Below are 23967 nucleotides of genomic sequence, written 5' to 3'. Positions count from 1 at the left end.
AACCTACACTAACCATCAGCAATCCATTTACACTCAAAAAACAAATTACTGGAGGAACAGGGATAGTGGCTCAGCGGTAGAGTTGCTGCCTTACAGAGCTACAGACCCGGGTTTGATTCTGACTCTAGGTGCTTATCTGTACATAGTTTGTACGTTCTCTCCGCGACCGCCTGGATTTTTCCCAGGACCTCTGGTGTCCTCCCACACTCCCAAGACGTACAGGTTTGTAGGTTAATTGGCTCGGATTGAATTGGACTGTCGTACGTAATGGATCTTGGCAGTACTGACCAAAGATCATCCTTTTTATTGGGCTTCATGTTACCCACCTTTAGCTGATGGTTCTCTCCAGGGCCACCAGCTGTCCCCTGCTCATTGTTCAGCTTGTCATAGACCTTTGTGCCTGTGCTTTCAATTGTGGAAACTGGAAATGAGTGGTGGCTCAAGTGTAGTGAGTCCGAGCATTCACTCCAACACTGGACTCATCAATGAGTCAAATGATTGAAAGAGTGGGCCTGGATGTAATCAAGAAGAAGGTGCACCAAGATGAATACACAAACAAATCTCCACAGCTGTACTTAGTTTAGTTTCAGAGATAATGCGTGGAAACAGGCCCTTCGGCCCACCCAGTCCATGCCGACCAGTGATCCCTGCACACCAACGCTACCCTACACACTCTAGGGAAAATTTACAACGATACCAAGCCAGTTAACCTGCAAACCTGTACGTCTTTGGAATGTGGGAGGAAACTGGAGATCCCGGAGAAAACCCAGGCAGGTCACGGGGAGAACGTACAAACTCTGTTACAGACAACACCCGTAGTCAGGATCGAACCTGGGTCCCAGGCACTGTAAAGGGCCTGTCCCACCAGCATGAGACTGCATGCGGCTAGCGCGACCTAACATGGTCGCTTGAGCCGTACGGCCTCGCGGGGCCGGTCCCACTTCGAACGTCGGAGCCGTATGGAGTTGTGCGGGACTGGTCCGGACATCGCGCGGGGCTCCGAAAAACTGACACTGTCCAAAAATTCCGCGCCGCATTGAGGCCGTACGCAGCGTCTTGACGGCGTACGCCTAGCGCGTGGCGTTGCGCAATGACATCACCGCCCGACGTGCCGTTGCGTGATGACGTAACCACCCGACGCTGTGCGACGTCCATATTCAGTCGGCCCACCTCCTGCCCAGCTGATTGGTGAGTATGATGGCGGGACCAGCTCCAGACGGCTCCGCGGTTGGAAGTGGGACCGGCCCCGCGAGGCCGTACGCCTCAAGCCACCACGTTTGGTCGCGCTAGACGCATGCAATCGCATGCTGGTGGGACAGGCCCTTTAGGCAGCAAGTCTACCGCTGCACCACTGTGCCGCCCTGATTAACACAACGTGCATTGTGCTGGGGAAGTGTGACCCGATTTCTTTGAACGGTGCTTTCAAATGAAAAGGCTGTTTTATTTCTTCCTTGTTTGTTTAAATTATTTAAATTTATTTGAACAGCTTTTAAATGTCTCTGATTATAAGTGACATTTTAAACCGACTAAAAACCTTCAGGCTGTAAGGATGTTCTGGGGACATGGTTCTACTGCGATCGCCTGAGGCCTCGTTGTAGCTGGCAGCCAGGTCTGCTTTGCTGGGTGACTCTTGGGCATGGAGGATTGACTTGTTCTAGCACACGTCGAACAGGTTAGTGTGAACAGGTCTTCACTGAGTTTAGCGAGTTCAAGAAAGCGGTCAGATCCAGACAACGCCTGTCCCATTGTATGAATCTGTCCTCTTTTAGACTTTCGTCTTCAGAGATACAGCATGGAAACAAGCCCTTCGGCCCACCCAGTCCATGCCAACCAGCGATCACACTGGCAATGTCCTACACACGAGGGACAAATTACCAGTTTTTACCAAAGGCAATTAACCCATTAACCTGTACGTCTTTGGGATGTGAGAGGAAACCGGAGCACCCGGAGAAAACCCACATGGTCACAAACTCCACACAGACTGCGCCCGTAGTCAGGATCGAACCCTGGTGTTTGGCGCTGTAAACATAGAAACATAGAAAATAGGTGCAGGAGGAGGCCATTCGGCCCTTCGAGCCAGCACCGCCATTCAATATGATCATGGCTGATCGTCCCCTATCAATAACCCGAGCCTGCCTTCTCCCCATATCCCTTGACTCCACTAACCCATAGAGCTCTATCTAACTCGCTCTTAAATCCATCCAGTGATTTGGTCTCGACTGCCCTCTGTGGCAGGGAATTCCATAAATTCCCAACCCACCGGGTGAAAACATTTTTTTTCACCTCAGTCTTAAATGGCCTCCCCTTTATTCTAAGACTGTGGCCCCTGGTTCTGGACTCGCCCAACATTGGGAAGATTTTTTCCTGCATCAAGCTTGTCCAGTCCTTTTATAATTTTATATGTTTCTATAAGATCCCCCTCATCCTTCTAAACTCCAGTGAATACAAGCCTATATGTATGCTGCTGCGCCATTGTGCCGTCCATTATTGCCTCGAATACCACGATAAAGAAATGTTAATATCGTAAAAGTCTATATTGAACTGAACTATTTTTGTTTAACTGATGATAATTAATTCAAATGTCTCCTCTTTCACAGATGTTTGAGTAGATTCAGCCTGTCACCAGATATACTGTCAAACTGCTAAAGGTGTATGGTGGAGAGCTGTACTGACTGGTTACACCATGGATTGGTTCAGTACTTAGAATGCTCAAGAGGCGGGGAGGATGCAGAAGCTGACGGACAATGCCAGGTCCATCATGGATATTGACCTCACCACCACTGCAGAGATCTACAGGAAGCGCTGCTTCTAGAACGCAACTAATATATCATCGTATATCATAAAAATCAGATCATATGATCAGAAAATCATGAGGGGCGTAGATCGGGTAATAATAATAATGGATGGGATTTATATAGCGCCTTTCTAATACTCAAGGCGCTTTACATCGCATTATTCATTCACTCCTCAGTCACACTCGGTGGTGGTAAGCTACTTCTGTAGCCACAGCTGCCCTGGGGCAGACTGACGGAAGCGTGGCTGCCAATCTGCGCCTACGGCCCCTCCGGCCACCACCAATCACTCACACACATTCACACACATTCACACACAGGCAAAGGTGGGTGAAGTGTCTTGCCCAAGGACACAACGACAGTATGCACTCCAAGCGGGATTCGAACCGGCTACCTTCCGGTTGCCAGCCAAACACTTAGCCCATTGTGCCATCTGTCGTCCCAGAGTAGATGCATAGAGTCTCTTGCCCAGAGTAGGTAAATCGAGGACCAGAGGATATAGGGGCATAGGTGAAGGGAAAAAGGTTTAATGGGAATCTAAGGGGTACCTTTTTCACACAAAGGGTGGTGGGTGCATGGAACCAGCTGCTAGAGGAGGTAGTTGATGCTGGGACTATTCCAACAGTTATGAGACAGTTAGACAGGTACATGGATAGGACAGGTTTGGAGGGATATGTACCAAACACTGGCAGGTGGGACTAGTGTAGTTGGGACATGTTGGCCAGTGTGGGCAAGTTGGGCCGAAGGGCTTGTTTCCACACTGTATCAGTCTATGACTCCATGACTCTAATATCATCAAAGACCCACACAATCTTGCCCATGTTCTCTTCCCACTGATACCATAAGGACCAAGGTACCGGAGCCTGAGAACCATCACATCAAGGTTCAAGCGAAACTCCTTCCCATTAACCATCAGTTTTTGAACTTTCACAACCCTCACCACAACTAAACCTCCACACTGACTCACTAGGGAGTTTGCACTAATATAATTGTTCTACACATATGGGCTTTTGTACTGTGATGGTCTGGTTAACCTAGTATAACTAATAATTTATTGTACATTTATTGGCTCTTGTATGGACCTGAGGATGTATGTTCAGGATGAATCTTCAATCTTACAATCAACCTAGATGTTGCGCTTGCACTTTTTTATTACGTGCACTTTATCTTTACCGATAACGCAATACACTGCACTCTGTTTATTTCGTCTTTTGCACCACCTGATGCTCTCACGCATGATATGAATTGTGTTGGAAGGAACTGCAGATGGTGGTTTAAACCGAAGGTAGACTCAAAATGCTGGTTTAAACCGAAGAGGGACACAAAATGCTGGAGAAACTCAGTGGGACAGGCAGCATCTCTGGAGAATAGGAATGGGCGACGTTTCGGGTCAAGACACTTCTTCAGACTTTTCAGAGTCTGAAGAAGAGTCTCGACCCGAAACGTCACCCATTCCTTCTCTCCAGAGATGCTGCCGGTCCCGCTGAGTTGCTCCAGCGTTTTGTGTCTACCTGTGATGTGAATTGTCCGGATAGCACACAAAACAAAGTTTTGTCTCTGTATTGTTTAAGAAAGAACTGCAGATGCTGGAAAGTCGAAGGTAGACAAAAATGCTGGAGAAACTCAGCGAGTGAGACATTGGCTCTGTATACTCAGTACACATGACAATATCAAACCAATACCAATAACAAATAAACTCATGAACTGCTGAACTTCAAACAAGCTCCTTTTAAAACTCTGTCAGGAATATTTAGCTTTAACATTTTTATGGTTGAAGAATTAATTTTTTAGATGCAGAGTGCAGGATTTAAATCATTGGTTTTGATTTAGACTAGATCTCGAACAAATCTGTCATGCTCGGAGTGAGCAGTGAAGCACAAATATCATTAGAATCTCTGCTGTGTGACAACTTACCTTCCTGTACATGATTATATAGATGCTTCACCATGGCAACATCACCTTCCAAGAATAGTGCATTTTTGCCAAGAGATATCCCAAATTGATCTTATTCAGTGTTTCATTTTTCTCTAATTGAGTGCAGTGTTAATTCAGAAGGATGATATTGTTTCTTATTTTGGTGAATGGAAACCTACGATACACATTGAAGGAGCTTCAACAAATTAGATGTAATATCGACAGCAACTGAGGCCTTAAACTTTTCAATCAAATAAAATCCCTGACCTCTCCTGTCATTACAATTTGTAAAGTGGAAAAGAAAAGATTTACTTTATAAAGAGATTTTTTTTCAATGGTATTTATTCAAGAGCTCATCATTTCAATGTAAAAATAGTCAAACTGACTTCTTATTTGTATGTCTCCATCCTTCTAGGATTCAGTTTTTTTTCCTCTTCTTGCGAGTAGTGTTTCCATCTGTGTAGCCAACATTTCTGTGTGGTAAGGAACTGCAGATGCTGGTTTACACCAAAGATAGACACAAAATGCTGGAGTAACTCAGCAGGTCAGGCAGCATCTCTGGAGAAAAGGAACAGGTGATGTTTCAGGTCGAGACCCTTCTTCAGACTCAAGAGGAATCTGAAGAAGGGTTTTGGCCCGAAACGTCACCTATTCCTGATCTCCCAACATTTGACCCAACATTTCATCTTTTCACGTCAAATGCCCTCACCGTTGAGCACAATTGTTGTTCCTCAAAAACTAAGGTGCGTTGCTGTCACAGAGTCATAAAGAGATACAACAATGAGACACATCCTTGGCCCGCTGGATCTGCACCGACCACCAACCTATTTACATTAACCTGACATTAGATGCAGGAAAAATGGACAAGCTAGATGCAGGAAAAATGTTCCCAATGTTGGGCGAGTCCAGAACCAAGGGCCACAGTCTTAGAATAAAGGGGAGGTCATTTAAGACTGAGGTGAGAAAAAACCTTTTCACCCAGAGAGTTGTGAATTTATGGAATTCCCTGCCACAGAGGGCAGTGGAGGCCAAATCACTGGATGGATTTAAGAGAGAGTTAGATAGAGCTGTAGGGGCTAGTGGAGTCTAGGGATATGGGGAGAAGGCAGGCACGGGTTATTGATAGGGGACGATCAGCCATGATCACAATGAATGGTGGTGCTGGCTCGAAGGGCCGAAGGCCTCCTCCTGCACTTATTTTCTATGTTTCTATGTTTCTATTAATCCTATTGTGTAATCCTTGTATTCTCATCATCTCCTCCATGTTCCTACCACTCACCTTTGGAATGTGGGAGAAAACCAGAACACCAGGAGGAATCCCATGTTGGAAGAACATACAAGCTTCACATAAACACCACCAGAGGTTCCAATCTAAAGTGGTTCGCAAGCACTCTACGAGGCAGTGGTTCTTCTACATGTGCCACCATAATTCATGGCATGTGAGTTATAAAGATGAGTGTGAGATAATTCCACAGTTAAGAAAAACCCATTTGTGGAATTCTCAGTTAATTCCTTGTTTAATCTCTTTCACTGGTGTTCTGGTTGGTATGTTAACATCCTCTTCAGTCTTTCACTAAACAGCTTCCATTGATTTTGCAACTGATGAAGACGAGGTGAATTAGCTAAAGGCTAATATTCATCCCACCATCCATCATCTCGCAAGAAATAAAATAAGTTTGTGCCCTGGTCCCAATATTCACCAGGTCTCAAGTTATAGGAGTAGAATTAGGCCATTCAGCCCATCGAGTCTAGTCCGCCATTCAATCATGGCTGATCTCTGCCTCCTAATCTTATTTTCCTGCCTTCTCCCCATAACCCTTGACACAACCGTTCCAATGAAGAATTTGTTTATCTCTGCCTTAAAAATATCCACTGACTTGGCCTTTGACAAACCCTCTGTGACAATGAGTTCCACAGATTAACTACCCTCTGACTAAAGACTAAATCTAGCTTCTGTAGATGTTATATTTTATTTGAAAGCACATCAAATCACATCCTAATGCAATGTTCTTTAATCCTTTATTCAGATATAAAAGTCAATCCAATTGGTTTGAAATAAGACAAGAAGTAATATCTACTGAATATATTGGCCAAAGTATTATCACTGAAAATTAATATAGTTTTTCAATATGGTTGGTTATCTGCAAATACATGTAAAGTGTGTTTTGACAATCTTCTGAAAGCTAGTCTAATATGACTATCACGGCCATGACTTAGTTTCATTTCAGTGTATAGAAATTCAACCCAAGGTTTTTAATAATTGGGCATGGTGGTAGAAATACTGCCTTACAGCATCAGAGACCCGGGTTTGATTCTGACCACGGGTGCTGACTGTACGGAGTTTGTATGTTCTTCACATGGGTTTTCTCCAGGATCCCCAGTTCCCTCGCACACTCCAAAGACATACAAGTTTGTAGGTTGTGTAGGAAGGAACTGCAGATGCTGGTTTAAATTGAAGGTAGCCACAAAATGCTGGAGTAACTCGGCGGGTCAGGCAGCATCTCTGGAGAGAAGGAATGGGTGACGTTTCGGGGCGAGACCCTTCTTCAGGTTTGTAGGTTAATTGGATTGGTAAAAATTGTAAATTGTCCCTAGTGTGTAGGATAGTGTTAATATGCGGGGATCGCTGGTCGGTGCGGACTGTTTCTGCGCTGTATCTCTAAACTGAACTTAACTAAACTAAACTTGCAAACTTGCACATCTTTCGGATCTTGGAGAAAACTGGAGCAGACAGAGGAAGCGCACAAGGTCACAGAGAGAATGTGAAAACTCCACATTGACAGCACCCGAGGTTTGGATTGAACCAGGGTCTCTAGCGACGTGAGGCAGGAGTTGTACCAGATACCCCACTGTGCCATTCCTTTGTGAGTTGTGATGTGAGTCACCAACATTACAGGCTCCCCTACACTGGGAAAAATAATATGACCATTTACCATGTCTATGCCTTCCTTCCCCCACCAATTTTATTTAGCTAGTAGCTAGGAATGTCCGGTAGGAATGCTCCAACTTGAAACAGTGAGGTGATTCTGCGGCAGTGCTTTTCCTGTGGGACTGGAAGGGAACTCCTAATCCTCAAAGTACAATAAGCGCAAAATGACTATCGGGCTTCTTCTGCTCTTCACATGGTGTGCTCACTTCTGCCAATTTAAAATTGCAATCAGTTCTCAGCGGTTGCATGGTGAATCAGACTCTTCATATTGACTTTGGCTGGCTAAACCTACCACCTATTCAACTGAACAATTCACAATGATCAGAACCAAAGATCATAGAGCGGAGCAAAATGGTCCACTCGGCGAAAAAGCTGTAGTAGGTTATGGGTCATTTTTAGCGCCATCTTCGGAACCGGCTTTACGATTAATATCTTTGCCTGCAAGTGCAGAGTACGCAGCGCCACGTTAGAAATGCCAGCGCCGCATATTAATGTTATTATATTAAGGCACATTAATGGGGGGCCCCATCAGTCTGCAGCAATGACGAGTCAGCTTGCAACATAGCATCAGCATTCCTAGCTCCGGGCACTTACCGCGTTATCTCCGAGGAAGTAATTTCTCCCAAGTTTGGACCATGCAATTAATTTAATTCATTATGCAAACTTTTTTGAATGGGATTGTAGTGAAAAATGCATGCACTCTGCGAATTACAATCTAGAAATGATTGTCACTGTTATGATCTAGAAATTAGTGGCTCAATTTTTGTGAAATAACTTCAGGATCAATTTGATTATTGGTGTATCTTTCCACCACAAGTTGTATTTTAAGTATTAAGTATAAATTATAATTTAAATGGGTGATATAACAACATAGGTCAGAAATTGTGATATCAATAGATTACTTCATTGTCAATCTTCATTTAATGTGGGGCTGAGGCATTAAAATGATTAAATTTAGTCTTTAGGTTTTTTTTAAAGATAATAATATTCAGATGTGGCTTTTAGTACAGGCATCAATGATGGCGATATCAGTTCTTTTTCTTTATCTTCTTATTTGTTTTTCAATTTTGAACCCCAGCCGACACCTTATTTGATAAGTTGCGTCTTTGTCACCGTTTCTGATTTAACTCCATGCACTGTAGCCCAGAGATTATCGCTAGTTTTGCTGTAATTTTGGAAAACTTGGAATATTACACAAACTATCAGGAGTATTTTGTTATATAAAATATTGAAAATATTAATTTCCAGGTCCCATCTTGTAAAATAAAATACAAAGCAGTAGCTTGCAGATTCCTGCAAAATCATCAGAAGGAGTAAGTTCCTTATTGGACCAAGAAGGATTCATTTGAAGCTGAATCAGGGTCTCGACCTTTAACGTCACCCATTCCTTCTCTCCAGCAATGCTACCTGTCCCGCTGAATTACTCCAGCTTCTTGTGTCTATCTTAGGATTCATTTTCATAGTCACTAAAATATCAGTAACAGCCATATGCTGCTTATAGTCCATCCATTGTCAGAGCCTGTGATTTCATGCCATTTGCCCACAAAGTAGTTCACATTGTATTTCTAGATTATAACAAGCAAAAATCAGAAGCAACCATTTCCATTTTAAATATCACAACATGACCTACTTCCTGAAGACTGGCTGCGTGGTTGGTAACATGAGATCGCCATCAGGTTAAATTGGTGCTTTGAGGTAGATTCCCGTGGAAAAGGTAAGGGGTTGGTACAAAAACCGCTCCATCAATGTTACAAAGTGTACTCATTTGCCACAAAATGAGGGGTAGCTCTGTATTGGACAAGCCCCCTCAAATATATGTTAAATTAAAAACTAAACTATGGTAGCAATGTACATTATTCATGTCTAAAGCTCGCACTTCTGCATCAGTGTATGTATACACTACATTTTATCACACTAATATAGAATGAAAGTATGAAAAAATATCTTGGCAAGTGTTCATTGATATTTTATTCACAGTATTAGGATTTAATAGAGGGAGAGAGAGAGGTTGAAAGAAAGAAAGAAAGAAAGAAAAAGGTTGCTCAACAAATAATTAGAGGAAATCACAAGAAAGAAACTGGAGAAATATATATATGTGTGTGTGTGTGTGTGTGTTGTATATTTATAACATGCATATGCATCATATATATATATATATATATGCATCATATATATATAGTGAATATATATGAATACATATGTGTTTATATATATATATATAAATATAAACTTGAGAAATATATATAATGATAATAATGGATGGGATTTATATAGCGCCTTTCTAATACTCAAGGCGCTTTACATCGCATTATTCATTCACTCCTCAGTCACACTCGGTGGTGGTAAGCTACTTCTGTAACCACAGCTGCCCTGGGGCAGACTGACGGAAGCGTGGCTGCCAATCTGCGCCTACGGCCCCTCCTACCACCACCAATCACTCACACACATTCACACACAGGCAAAGGTGGGTGAAGTGTCTTGCCCAAGGACACAACGACAGTATGCACTCCAAGCGGGATTCGAACCGGCTACCTTCCGGTTGCCAGCCGAACACTTAGCCCATTGTGCCATCTGTCGTGCGCCATGTGTGTGTTATGTATTTATATACATCCATCACACACACACACACATATATATATATATATATATATATATATATGTGTGTGTGTGTGTGTATGTGTATTATATATATATATATAATCAATATATGTTTATATATATATATATATATATATATATAGTTATATATAGTTATATATAGTTATATATAGTTATATATAGTTATATATATATATAGTTATATATATTTATAAATATAATTGCCTTTATGGTTTATGTACATCATGAGAAATAAGATAAAAGAGAAATGGAACATTGCTTTAAATCAAAGTTGCTTCTTATCCTTGAGGGAATTGAGGTCTATTATTATCTCTATCTTGCCTCTCACACAAACACACTTTCATATATATATGTGTGTATATAATAAGTTATATTTGTGCATAGTATGTGTTAGAGCAATACAAGGGAAACTGCAGAAAAAGAGGGCGATGGGGAGGAAGGATGGGAGGGAAATGAGCAGAAACAGATAGATTAACAGGGAGGAAAACATTAAAAAATAAATTTAACAAAATGATGAATATGGTAGATGAGCTATATCACACACACATACTGTTCCCCCGCAACGCTGATTACATTGTGAGAGGCATAAGTTGGGTCGGGTTTTCCAAAATGGCGGAGGTTCCGCTGCGTTGCATACTACACGTCAGTCCATTGGATTTTGCAGGAGCGGTCTATCTTGTTCCGCTCTATGATATTTGATCAGAACCCTTTTCAGATCTATTTGATTATGTACCTGTAGGGTGACTTTAATTGCTTGTCAACCTTGTTTTACCAGTTTAAGTTACAGAGTCATAGAGCTGTACAGCACAGCAACAGAGCCTTTGGCCCAACCTGTCCATGCTAACTAAGTTGGCATATTGGGGTAATAATATTTACCTGGATTTGCCCTCAAAACCCTTCCTTATACATAAACCTGTCCAAATCTTGTTTAAAAGAAGGCATTGTATATGCTTCTTCTGGCAGCTCATTCCAGATACGGACTAACTTCTGAGTGAAATTATTTCCCTCTTACATCTCTACCCTCTCACCTTAAGCCTGTGCTCCCTAGTTTTAGAATCCTGTGCCCCTGAAAAAGGATGTGAGGATACACTTTTATCCATATTCTTCTCATCGCAATAAGGTCACCCTTCAGACTCCTACTCTCCAAAAGTCTCAGTCTATCCAACCTTTCTCTATAACTCCTCAAAAGTCCAGTAACGTCCTGGTGAATCTCTTCTGCAACCTTCCTAACTTAATAATATACTTCCTTTAGCCAGGTGACCAGAAAAGCACACAGTACTCCAAGTGTTTTTGGGTATGAAGGCTAAAAATAGCTCCTAGCCCTCGAAAATTGATAATTTGTGTATAAAATGGGAATCTTGTTGGTAGATACAGGAACAATATTGTGCTTAAAGTGAACCTTGCAGTGATTCCCTCTATATACATCCACCAATAACCCCCTCTATCCATTCCTCATCACTTTTGCTATCTTAGCTTGTTTAAACAATTGAACCGGCAGATGCTAGTTTACAAAAAAGGACACAAAGTGCTGGAGTAACTCAACAGGTCAGGCAGCATTGCTGGAGAACATGTATAGGTGAAATTGCGGGTCAGGAGCCTTCATACTAAAGACCAAGTTACAGTTTGAAGAAGGGTTCTGACCCGAAACGACACCCATCCATGTTTTTGCCGAGATGCTGCCTGACCCGCTGAGTTACTCCAACATGTTGTGTCTTTTTTCTTGGCCCGTTCAATCTTGTGGTATTCTGGAATTGAACAGACACTAGGAACAGGAAGAATCTCCTCGCCTTACCGTGGGTCAAAACCTGTCGTTTGCTTAGCACCTCCGGGGATAGGCTGGGTTAGAACAGGAAATCGTGGATCCAAAGTGGTTTCCCTGACATCTCCTGTGCTCCTGGACAATTATGTTGTGCCATTTCCACCAGCGTGAAGTGCCATTCTGTTCCTTTGGCTGCGTCGCTGAGAGTTTATTAAATTACAGCAAGATAAGTGTGGAGAGTTTTGTCTCTGGATTCAAGTCCAATAGATCCTGGCCTGAATATTTTACTGGGAGATGGGGTTTCCATCCCATCTGTCCCTACGGAATGAGTGATGAACTAATGCAGACTGCCTCCGCAGATGCTAAAGTAATTCTCAAGCTGTACAACTCGACCTATTAAACCAGAGCGCATTACACAATGGCTTCACTCTGAAAAGGTTAACCAATTAGAAAATAATAGTCTCTGGAAATGATTTTCAGTTGCTTGGATAAACTGTGATGTTTGTTTCAAATCTACTGTGGTTTCACGATGCTGAACCCAAGATATGTTGAGAGAGATTAAAGTGACACATTGTCATTTTTAAGTAAGGGGGACTTGTGCTGATATGACTTGCCCCTTTAAGGGAAGGAGGACTTTTAAGTGGTCTGTTTGAACTGACAAGTGATACTCTGCATCTTTGTTTACTATTAAGGATGCCTATATGGTCCAAAAATTCTAGCTTACAAGCCGAGGACGTCATTAGCAAACTGACAGCCCTGTGATATGATGTTACTTAGAAGAAGAAGTACTTAGTAGACTAACATTAAAGATGAACTCCTGATATAAAGCTTTAAATTGTCTTCTTTTATTTCAGATTTGTTTGTATCCTGTGTGATTATCTGGAATGGAGGCTTTGAATTTTCACATGATGCAGTTTCAAGTTCAAGAATCAGGAGTGTTTTATTGTCATATATCCTGAAACGGAACAATCAAATTCTTACCTGCAGCTGCACAAAATATATGTCAACATAGTATTCTGTTAAACACACAATAAACATAAAAAAGCTCAGTATATATGAAAAAAACACCAGACAAATAAATAGACAATGGATCTTCTTCTTATCGAGTCTACACACAAGATTAGAAATTATTCAGCCAGAACTCAACATGTTAATCCTGGCCAAATTGTAGAGGCTAGGACCCTAAAATTGAGTAAAGGCTTCGGGGCTGCTAGGCCATTTGGTCAATTTAAAAGTGCTTTCCGTAGAAATGTGACAAGCTGCAGAATGGTGCCACTTTGTCTCGAGCCTAGATCAGAGTTGCAGGAAGAGAATGGGATCATCTGCAGACCCTGACAATTAGGTGCAAAATGCATAGAATGGATTGTATGAATGCAAACCTGCCATGCATATTGTAAATAATTTTACAAAGCTTTACTTTGCTGAATGTTGATTGGATTAAGTATTGAGCCTTGTCTGGTTTTCTTGCATATCACGGCAAATGTTTCGGTTTGTTTCCTCTGAGAAACACTGTTTGAATACAATATATTAGCCACTGTATTATTGGGTTAGAGAAATGTCTGTCATGTAAGGGGTTAATCGATATCTGTGATTGGATTGTAAAGAGACCACCCCCATGTGGTTCGGCCCCTCGAGGTCTGGAGACCTATAAAAGTCTGCTGCCATGAGGTCCCGCGTCGATCTTCAGGGAGAACGCTTGGGACTGCGTCACCTTCTGAGGTGTCTCTGTTTGAGCAAGGCCTAGGGGGCTTGAACAGGCAGATACGAGGATCGAACCCGCAGTAGTTAGGTATAGTAGTTGAACTGTAATTGTATTTTGTCAAAATAAAGTTTAGATGCGCAAGTGCTGACTCAGTGATTTTTGACTGAAACTACACTAGGAGGAAGCTTAGAATGAGCTATTTACAAACACACTTCTCGGCATGTGCATACAATGGTGGCTGTCTTGCGCTTCTTGTGCTTCTGGTGGTGGAAAGATTGGTGGAAACTGGGCCGCTCCGTGAACGCTCTTTCATTGACCCTGACAATGGATAATAATAGAGCAAAAGTCAAACGTAACATCCCCAAGTCTTATCTTATACACCTGATTCTCCTGTGCTCCAAAGAATAAAGTACTAGCCTGCTCCCGTCTCTCTGTAGCTCAGGCTCTCAAGTCCTGGCAACATCCTTGTAAATCTTTTCTGCACCCTTTCCAACTTAAAAACATCTTTCCTAAAGCACGGTGACCAAGACATGTAGCATCCTTAATGCCAATGTGGCCTCTCCACTGTCTTGTACACTCCAGGTACATCAATATGGTTAGCTTTTGATTTCGCCAGGAAATGTACATTATTAGGCATGGATTCTTACTTGATATTCTTTCTTGGTTAACAATCTCATTCAGCTCGACAAAACTCACTTTTACACAGAGCGTACATAGTGGCGCAGCTGGTAGAGTTGCTACATCACAGTGTCAGAGACCCTGGTTTAATCCTCACCTCGGGTGCTGGTTGTGTGGAGTCTGCATGTTCTCCCTGTGGCTGCATGGATTTATTCCCTCATTTTCTGCTTTCTTCTCACATGCCAAAGACATGTGGGTTAATTGGCCTCTAAATTTCCCCTAGTGTGTAGAGGATGGATGAGAAAGTGGGATAATATAGAACTAGTGTGAACGGGTCAGCGTGGACTCATTGGGCTGAAGGGCCTGTTTCTGTGCTGCACCTCTAAACTAAACTAAGATTCCATAATTATGGATGGACAAAAATAATTACCCAACCATTAATGCCATATATGTGACATTATATCCCTGGAGTTTTTTCTAGTTTGCAACTTACTTTGCGCTTAATGTGCTTTGCAGCTTTTATATTTTTTTAATGCATGTTAAGTGTCACGATGAGCTCCAAGGGGTGAAATTTCATCCCAAGAGCCTATATGTTCCCTACCTGTGATATAACACGAATGATTAGTATTTATGTAGCCCCTTTATTTTTCGATAATATATCTTCAGGCAAGGCTCCTTTGAAAACGGAAATCACTCCTGCATTAAATTAATTTGCACCGTTCTAATCCAGTTCCTCAACCACAAAACTGGCCCTAATTCACTGAGGGCAGTTGCAATCGAAAGGAACACCATACTGTTGCAATGTCTTTTTTATTGGAGCATTTGATTGACTTTGGTCTTGCAAGTATTCTGCATATTATTACTGAGGGAACAGTGTGTCCACTGTTGACTGATATTTTCACCATATTTCACCACATTTCTCAAATAAATAAATTCAAGGGCGGCACGGTGGCGCAGTGGTAGAGTTGCTGCCTTACAGCGCCAGAGATCCGGGTTTGATCCTTACTACAGGTGCTGTCGGTATGGAGTTTGTACGTTCTCTCTGTGACCGGGTGGGTATTTTTCTGGGCGCTCCTGTTTCCTCCCGCACTCCAAAAAGACGTGCAGGACTTGAGGAGCCGAAGGACAGTTTCCGTGCTGTATCTCTAAAGTAAACTAACCTAATAAAATTGCCTACGTTCGAAAGCGTGCTAGCCTGAGAAAAAGAGTAAGCAACACCTCAAACCTATCACTAAGCTCATTATTTACTGATCACTTGCAAACACTTTCCTTCTGGGTGCATTGGAGACAGAGCAACTCACAGTCAGCTCATCAATCTATTGAGGTACCAATGTAAATGCTCTCTTAGAAAAATACCCACCATCTTCTGGTAGGATAGATGAGCTGATGGGAACATTATTTCCAAGGGCAAGATCTCTAGAAACAGAAGGTACACAAAATTGCTGGGGAAACTCAGCGGGTGCAGCAGCATCTATGGAGCGAAGGAAATAGGCGACGTTTCGGGCCGAAACCCTTCTTCAGACCCTTCTTCCTTCTCTAGAAACAGAGGTTGAGTGTAAACATCATGAAGCCCATGGAGGAATAAAATCAATTCAACCATCCACCCCAGCAAACTCCATGCACTCACCTCAGAAACGTCTGAAGCACTTCCTGTGGAATTCATTCAACAACTAAGAAAGCATAAAGGTGGGAACTAATCATCTACAACCTCAAGACTGGCACTCATTCTGAAGATCGTGGGCGGCACGGTGGCGCAGCGGTAGAGTTGCTGCCTTACAGCGCCAGAGACCCGGGATCGGTCCTGACCACGGGTGCCGTCTGCAAGGAGTGTGTACGTTCTCCCTGTGACCTGCGTGGGTTTTCTCCAGGAGCTCTGGTTTCTTCCCACACTCCAAAGACGTACAGGTTTGTAGTTTAATTGGCCTAGTAAAGTCGTAAATTCTCCCGATTGTGTGTTAGTGTGCGGGGATCGCTGGCCAGCGTGAACTCGGTGGGCCGGAGGTCTGTTTAAACTAAATTAAAACTAAAATTCCCTAATATATTCCTTCCATATAAAGCCTTCCTCTTTGATGCCAGCAAGTCACTTGTTTAACCAGAATGTGTTCCAAATTGAGATTCTATCTGAAAGACCAATTTGATGTAATGACCGCCTTGATTTATAATGTACGAATGGGAGACCTGCTGGCCCATATCAGATACATTTAAATTAATGGGCATTTGATCATACACAGTGCAGGGATATGTAATCTTTCTTATCTTTAGTGACATTTCTCACTGAAAGTATGAATTGCAATATTAGCTGCAAGTTATTTTCCTTGCTGCATTTAGACATAGAATTCAGCCAGCTTTCTCATTTAGTTTAGTTTAGTTTAGTTGAGTTTAGTTTAGAGATACAGCGCAGAAACAGGCCCTTCGGCCCACCGAGCCTGCAACAATCAGCGATCCCCGCACATTAACACTATCCTACACACACTAGGGACAATTTTACATTTAGGCATGTCACGGGGATAACGTACAAACTCCGTACAGACAAGCACCCGTAGTCAGGATCGAACCTGGGTCTCTGCGGCTGTAAGGCACCAGCTCTACCGCCGCTACACCACCGTGCAGCCCTGTGTCGCTGTTGTTGTGTTTTGTACAGTTCTTGCAACCTTTGTCAAGTCTCCCAAGATAGTTATGCGCATCTTGAATCATTTTCAAATAAGCCCAGGTTGAAATATATCCAAGATGGACACAAAATGCTGGAGTAACTCAGCGGGTCAGACAGCATCTTTGGAGAAAAGGGATAGGTGACGTTTCCAGTCGGAACCCTTCTTCAGACTTGAACTATCATAGGTTTGCGGTACCAATGTTGGGCTGAAAAGGTGAATTTGGTGGATGAGAAGCATAAACAAGGGTGCATTGAGTTCCTTCATAATAAACCAAGATCAGTTTGTTTGGTCAGGAGGAATCTATTTCAGAACACATTCTGAGCATCAAGTTACAAGTTACAAATAGGAAGGAGATGAGGAGAATTTATTTGGTCAAAGGGTGGTGAATCTGTGGAACTCATTGCCACATAAGGCTGCGGAGGTCAAATCAATGGATATTTTTTAGGCAGAGATAGGTAGATTCTCGATTAGCACGGGTGTCAGGGTTTATGCGGAGAAGGCAGGAGAATGGGTGTGGAGAGGGAAGGATAGATCAGCCGCGATTGAATGGTGGTGTAGACTTGATGGGCCGAATCCTGCTCCCATCACTAACGAGCTTATGAACTTGCGAAGAGGAAAGTTTTGGACTTCATTTGGGAAGAGTAAGTTAGGGATTCTTTCGAATGACTTCAGAGGGAAAAGTCGCAGGATAGTTGAAAATCTAAAACCTGCAGAAATAAAGTGTAACGATCTGAGCTCCACAGGAAACATAGTAACACAGCAATGGTTATTGTACATTTGTGGCTAAGTAACAACCCTGCATTTGGACAACACACTCAAGGTTGAACCATGAGGATTCAAGTTTAAAGAGAGCTCCTTACAATTGGTTCTTAACCTCCCAGTGTTCCTTACAATAAACCTTACTCTCCACATATCCTATCCCCTCCCACCCTTGCACACTTGCTTTATCTTTGCAAGTTACATTCATTTTCATCACCCTGGGTTGGCCATGTCTTTGTGATTGCAACGACAAGATAATTACCAGTTACAAACAATGCCTCAAGTTCAACCACTTTATTCCAAATGCTCCTGACAATTCTTCAGCTACACATCTAATTTTAGTCTCTGTCCCCTTAACCTTCCTGTTTAATTGCCTAGCCTTGATAATCTCGGTAATGTGATACTCCTTAGGTTTCTGTATTTATGGCCCAGTCCTGATCACTTCCATTATCCTGTCTGCTCTTCTACCTGGCCCTGACCCCACAAATCCATCTCACCACCACCCCCCCCCCCCCCCCCCCCCCCCCCCCCCCCCCACGCCAACATCTAACGTAGTGTTTCGAGTATCTGTTTCCATGGATACGGTGACAATATGGTTACATTAGTGGCCTAGAATCTTGAGTCTTGGTCTACAGTGGTCACATCCAGAGATGTGAACTTAAATTCTCAGACAGCAGAGGGGAATTTTAAATTCGAGTAATTCAATAAGTCGGGACTTTAGAGGAAGAAAGCCGGCCTTGATGATGGTGGCCATGGCAGAACTGAGCCATTGTACAAAACTGCAGGTCAGGCAGCATCTCTGGTAGAAAGGGGTGGGTTGCGTTTCGGGTCGAGACCCTTCTTCAGACTGAGAGTCGGTGGAGGGGGGGAACTAGAGATACGAAAAGCCACATAGAACGAACGAATAAAAGGTATAAAAAGGACGAATCAAAGATCGATATTGATCCGTTCCCATGGCCGACTTCCGAGACCAAAATGGCGGGCTGATAACTCAGTTCCTCGGCGGCCTGGGTGGACTGTTCTTGTACCGTTGGACTCCTCGCGGAGGCCCTGACCTTTGCAAAACGGATAATCCAGAAAGGCTCTGGATTCGAGGGTTATAGGAAATCGGTGGTGGACCTGCATCATGAAATCTTATTCTAAATCACGATGTACCTTTGGCATCGTATACTTAGTCATCGATACAATGAAGCCATGGAGTGGATCGACAGGCTTCATTGGCACACACGGGAAGGTGGTGAAAGGATGAACGAGGAAGGATTCAAAGTCAATAGCGGAGGCAGGTTCTTACAATGTACCTAATATCTTCCCCCAAACAAACTTGACCCACTCGTTGGAAAAAAGACGAAGGAAGAAACTGATTGTGAAGACAAAGACTAAATGCATTTGGATATTTAAATAGAAAAGGGATAAAAACAAAAAAAAAAACATGAATGAGTCAAAGAAACATTAAAAACAAACCCCTAATGAATATAAAAATGAAATAACAGATTTAAAGATACAGAAGTAATTAGTTTTATGTTCTAATACATTAATTTATATTAATATATCAATATTAATTGACATGTTAGAATGGATATATAAAATATCAATATCGAACAATGCTTGTTGAATCAGTGTAACAAGAATTACAATGCATTCTTGCGTGTCTGTAACAACATCCTGTATTTTGACACAAAATGCTGGAGTAACTCAGTGGGACAGGCAGAATCTCTGGATAGAAGGAATGGGTGACGTTTCGCCTCGACCCAAAACATCACCCATTCCTTCTATCCAGAGTTGCTGCCCATCCCGCTGATTTACTCCAGCAGTTTGTGTCTATCCTCGGTGTAAACCAGCATCTGCATCTTCGTACACAACCTCCTTGTATTTTGTGGATGGGGGGGGGGGTGTTGAAGGATGTTCAGGGTGCTGTAAGTTTACGGCAAGAATAGGTGATGAGCTAACAAACTTCCACTCAAGTGCTCGAGGGTTCCTAACACATTTCTGGGCGTGTTTGAGCAACACTAGCTCTGTCGACCCATTGCTGAAAAGGAGAAGAAGACGATGACCCTCGGAAGGCTGCAGTTTCACCAGCAAAGGAGTTCCCGGCAAGTTATCTGTAAACCTTTCGCAAATGCTATTGACAGAATAAGTAGGATGAAGGGCAAAGAATACTCAGTGAGGAAACTGTACTGACAGCAAGTCTAAGTGTGTCCAGGTCAACAGCAGATTGAAACATAAAAGAGGAGGTTGTCTCAAGGAGACATGGTGAGGATCAATAAAGAAAGGATTGAAGACTCGTGACCTGATGTGGGTGAGCTTTATTAAAGGTTAAGATTCGAAGGAATGCGACTCCACTTATCCAAAGGTAAATGTTGAGTGTCAGGGATATTGTTTTGTCATTAAGACTTATCAGAAACACCGTGGAATGTGGAACCTTAAACAGTTCTGGGAAGAGAAGCCAAAGAGTTTGGATCTGTATCCCTTGGAATTTAGAAGAATGAAGGTGACCTTATTCAAAAATATCAGTTCCTAAGTGCTGGAGTAACTCAACAAGTCATCCCTGACTCTGTTTGTAGAAGGGTCTCGAACAGAAACGTCACCTATTCCTTTTCTCCAGAGGTGCTGTTTGACCAGCTGAGTTACTCCAGATTTTTTATTTATCAATCTTCGGTTTAATCTAGCAATTGCAGTTCCATCCTACACACACAAGTCACCCCTCTGAGTTATTCCAGCACTTTGGGTCTTTTTTTTTTTTAAACTAGCATTTGCAGTTCCTTGTATCCACAAGTTCCTTCTTCTTCTTGTGTATGGCATGCACAGCCTACAGTTGTAGGTCTTGTTTGTGCACGTCGGGTTGATTGCATTAGTCGAAACAGGGTGGACCACGTGAAGGTTGCAATCTCCCACCTCCACAATTTCCTTAGCAGTCTTGACAAGGTCGACATTGAGATGGTTTCACTACAGCAAAAGTTTAAAAGAAGGGGACATAACTATAAGGTAAAGGAATGGTCATTTAAAACAGAGTGGTGTAGAAATGTCCTCCCTCACAAAGTTTAAAATCTCTGGTATTCTCTGCCACTGACGGCTGTGGAGGACAGATCATTTGAAATATTTAATGTGGAGAAGAGATACATTTGTGAAAGATCGAGGAATTGAACGTCATGGGAAAACAGGGAACTGGCACAGAAGAGGAATTGAGGCCAGCGTCGATCAATTGTAATCGTATTAAAGTGCTGGAAGCATTCAATAGTTCAAGGAATATCTAGAAACAATTAGCATTCCAGGCCAAAGATCCTGCAGCAGAAACATTTCACTTTCCACAGAAGCTGTCTGAATTGCTGTGTGTTTTCAGCTATTTCAGATTTGCAGTATCTTCACTTTTGATTTCCATTGTTATTCTTCCCAGTCTATTCCCACGATATTTAAATATAATAAATAATAACAAATCAATCCTTGTTATAATATTGAATGAGGCTTCCGAGTGACCTCTCAGCCTTCTCTGTGGCCAAAGTAGTTTAGTGTAGTTTAGAGATACAGCATAGTTTAGTTCAGCTTAGTTTATTGTCACGTGTGCCGAGGTACAGTGAAAAGCTTTTGTTGCGTGCTATCCAGTCAACGGAAAGACAATACATGATTACAATCGAGCCATTTACAGTGTGTAGATACATGATAAGGGAATAACGTTTAATGCAAGGTAAAGCCAGCAAAATCCAATCAAGGATTGTCCGAGGGTCACAAAGCAAACAGGTCTTTCGGCCCATCGAGTCCATATCTACCGTCAATCACCCATTCACACTAATGCTATGTTATCCCAATTTCGCATCCACTCTCCACACACTTAAGGGCAATTTACAGATGGCCAATTAACCGCCAATCCTTTGAGATTTGGGAGGAAAGTGGAGCACCTGGAGGAAACCCACGCGGTCACAGGGAGAACGTGCAAACTCTACACAGATAGTACCCAAGGTCAGGATCGAACCTGAGACTCTGGTGCTGTGAGGCAGCGGATCTACCATTTGTGTCCAACTGTGCTGCCCTGGACTACTATTGCTTGAAGTCTGTGTACCAACATACATCAACTGTGTGAACTCTTTCTATATCAGCACTGTATGGTACATCAGTAGTTCCTGAAACACATTTGCAAATGTTAGCGAAGATGTGTGGCAGTTATGGCTGACCCATGCTGTTTTTTTGTTTCCACCGTGCATTTGGCTTATATTAGCTGAATTGCCTTGAACGAGGAAAAAAAAAGCTAATGTAGGCCACTACATTAATAATTGTTTTAATGGAAGGGGTCAGATGGAGACTGTTTAATGATATAATTTATACATTGATGTTTGCCTTGTGTGCATGAAGCCGGCACCAGCCATCAGATCTGAAATCAAATTGCCCATGAGTAATAGTGTGTTACAGTAACAAATTACCACAGTCATTTTAAAATCATTTTATCTTGATGGTGTTTCAAATCAGTAAATTGTGCACATTTAAAGGTTGCTGTCGGTACTCTTTGCTCTCCTTACTATTTATTCTGTCAATACTATTCGCTCTGTCAGTACTACATTCTCCCAGTATTATTTCCAATAGTGGTAGTGGTTGAGAAGGAACTACAGGCCGAGGGAGTGGAGGGGCACTTTGCTGGCAAGAGACAGAGGGTGATGGTGGAGTTGTGGAAGGATATTATCAGTCGGGCATTGAGTTTAAAAGTTGGCAAATCATGTTTGGTTTAGTTTAGTTTAGTTTAGTTTAGAGATACAGAGCAGGAAACAGGCCCTTCGGCCCACCGGGTCTGCGCCGACCAGCGATCCCCACACATTAACACCATCCTACACCCACTAGGGACAACTTTTACATTTACCAAGCCAATTAACCAACAAACCTGTACGTCTTTGGAGTGTGGGAGGAAAGTGAAGATCTCGGAGAAAACGCAGGTCACGGGGAGAACGAACAAACTCCGAACAGACAGCGTCCGTAGTCGGGATCGAACCCGTGTCTCCGGTGCTGCATTCGCTGTATGGCAGCAACTTTACCGCTGCCCCACCATGACCGTGATGTTGCAGCTGTATAAAACTTTGAGTAAGAAGGAACTGCAGATGCTGGCTTACACCGAAGAGAGACACAAAATGCTGGAGTAAGTCAGTGGGACAGTCGGGTGGTCTCGACCTGAAAAACCGCCCATTCCTTCTCTCCAGAGATGCTGCCTGTCCCGCTGAGTTACTCCAGCATTTTGTGACTATGTTCTGTATAAATCTTTGGATGGATTTTGAGTATTGTGTACAGTTCTGGTCACTAAACTATAGGAAGGATATTACCTGGATATTGCCTGGACTGTAGTGTGTCAATTGTGAAGAGGAATTTGGTCTCCAAATCTGAGAAAGGACATTATTGCCATTGAGGGAGTGCAGAGAAGGTTCACCAGACTGATTCCTGGGATGTCAGGACTGTCTTATGAAGAAAGACTGGATAGACTTGGTTTATACTCTCTAGAATTTAGGAGATTGAGAGGGGATCTTATAGAAACTTACAAAATTCTTAAGGGGTTGGACAGGCTAGATGCAGGAAGATTGTTCCCGATGTTGGGGAAGTCCAGGACAAGGGGTCACAGCTTAAGGATAAGGGGGAAATCCTTTAAAACCGAGATGAGAAAAACTTTTTTCACACAGAGAGTGGTGAATCTCTGGAATTCTCTGCCACAGAGGGTAGTTGAGGCCAGTTAATTGGCTATATTTAAGAGGGAGTTAGATGTGGCCCTTGTGGCTAAGGGGATCAGAGGAAGATTGTTCCCGATGTTGGGGAAGTCCAGGACAAGGGGTCACAGCTTAAGGATAAGGGGGAAATCCTTTAAAACCGAGATGAGAAAAACTTTTTTCACACAGAGAGTGGTGAATCTCTGGAATTCTCTGCCACAGAGGGTAGTTGAGGCCAGTTCATTGGCTATATTTAAGAGGGAGTTAGATGTGGCCCTTGTGGCTAAGGGGATCAGAGGGTATGGAGAGAAGGCAGGTACGGGATACTGAGTTGGATGATCAGCCATGATCATATTGAATGGCGGTGCAGGCTCAAAGGGCCGAATGGCCTACTCCTGCACCTAATTTCTATGTTTCTATGTTTCTATGAATGAACAGATTCTTCCCAACAACCATCAGGCTAATGAACATTGCAAGTAGCAATAAAAACTTTGAACTATGAATGGGGTGGCACAGTGGCACAGCAGTGGAGTTGCCATCTCACAGCGCCAGAGA

The sequence above is a fragment of the Amblyraja radiata genome, chromosome 9 (genome assembly GCF_010909765.2).
Source record: "Amblyraja radiata isolate CabotCenter1 chromosome 9, sAmbRad1.1.pri, whole genome shotgun sequence".
NCBI lineage: Eukaryota > Metazoa > Chordata > Chondrichthyes > Rajiformes > Rajidae > Amblyraja > Amblyraja radiata.
The sequence above is the reverse complement of the archived record's forward strand: the minus strand, read 5'-3'. Positions refer to the sequence as shown.